General features: G+C 41.5%; 1 pseudogene; it reads left to right on the top strand.

Annotated features, from left to right (window-relative positions):
- Positions 1–270: 270 nt before the first annotated feature.
- On the top strand, positions 271–360 carry LOC116555236 (annotated as a pseudogene).
- The last annotated feature ends 981 nt before the right edge of the window (positions 361–1,341 follow it).

Genomic DNA, 1,341 nt, shown 5'->3' with positions numbered 1-1,341 from the left:
CACTTTGGGAGGCCAAGGCGGGTGGATCACGAGGTCAAGAGATCGAGACCATCCTGGTCAACATGGTGAAACCCCGTCTCTACTAAAAATACAAAACCTTAGCTGGGCATGGTGGCACGTGCCTGTAATCCCAGCTACTCAGGAGGCTGAGGCAGGAGAATTGCCTGAACCCAGGAGGCGGAGGTTGCAGTGAGCCGAGATCATGCCATTGCACTCCAGCCTGGGTAACAAGAGCAAAACTCCGTCCCAAAAAAAAAAAAAAATCTTTTGAAGACTGTACTTTCAGGGAAATTTCTATAGTTCGTTACTATAGAAGTTTCTCTGAACGTGTAGAGCACTGAGCCAAGATAGACAAATGGGATCTAATTAAACTCCAGAGCTTCTGTACAGCAAAAGAAACAATTATTAGAGTGAACCAGCAACCAACAGAATGGGAAAAAATTTTTGCAATCTATCCATCTGACAAAGGGCTAATATCCAGAATCTACAAAGAACTAAAACAAATTTACAAGAAAAAAACAACCCCATCAAAAAGTGGTTGAAGGTTATGAACAGGCACTTTTCAAAAGAAGACATTTATGCGACCAACATATGAAAAAATGCTCATCATCACTGGTTATTAGAGAAATGCAAATTAAAACTACATTGAGATACCGTCTCACATCAGTTAGAATGGTGATCATTAAAAAATCTGGAGACAGCAGATGCTGGAGAGGATGTGGAGAAATAGGAACGCTTTTACATTGTTGGTGGGAGTGTAAATTAATCCAACCATCGTGGAAGACAGTGTGGCAATTCCTCAAGGATCTAGAAATAGAAATTCCATTTGACTTAGCAATCCCATTACTGAGTATATACCCAAAGGATTATAAATAATTCTATTATAAAGACACATGCACACGTATTTTCATTGTGGCACTGTTTACAATAGGAAAGACCTGGAACCAACCCAAATGCCCATCAAGGATAGACTGGATAAAGAAAATGTGGCACATATATATCATGCAATACTATGCAGTCATAAAAAAGGATGAGTTCATGTCCTTTGCAGGGACATGGATGACGCTGAAAACTATCATTCTCAGCAAACTGACACAAGAACAGAAAATCAAACACCGCATGTTCTCACTCGTAAGTGGGTGTTGAACAATGAGAACACATGGACACAGGGAGGGGAACATCACACACTGGGGTCTGTTGGGGAGTGGGAGGCTAGGGGAGTGATAGCAGGGGATGGGAGGTTGGGGAGGGATAACATTAGGAGAAATATCTAATGTAGGTAAAGGGAGGATGGAGACAGCAAACCATCATGGCATGTGTATACCTATGTAACAATCCTAC

The sequence above is a fragment of the Sapajus apella genome, unplaced genomic scaffold (assembly GCF_009761245.1).
Source record: "Sapajus apella isolate SASKATOON/1434 unplaced genomic scaffold, GSC_monkey_1.0 scaffold14, whole genome shotgun sequence".
In the NCBI taxonomy this organism is placed as follows: domain Eukaryota; kingdom Metazoa; phylum Chordata; class Mammalia; order Primates; family Cebidae; genus Sapajus; species Sapajus apella.
This window is presented reverse-complemented; position numbering and strand designations above follow the sequence as displayed.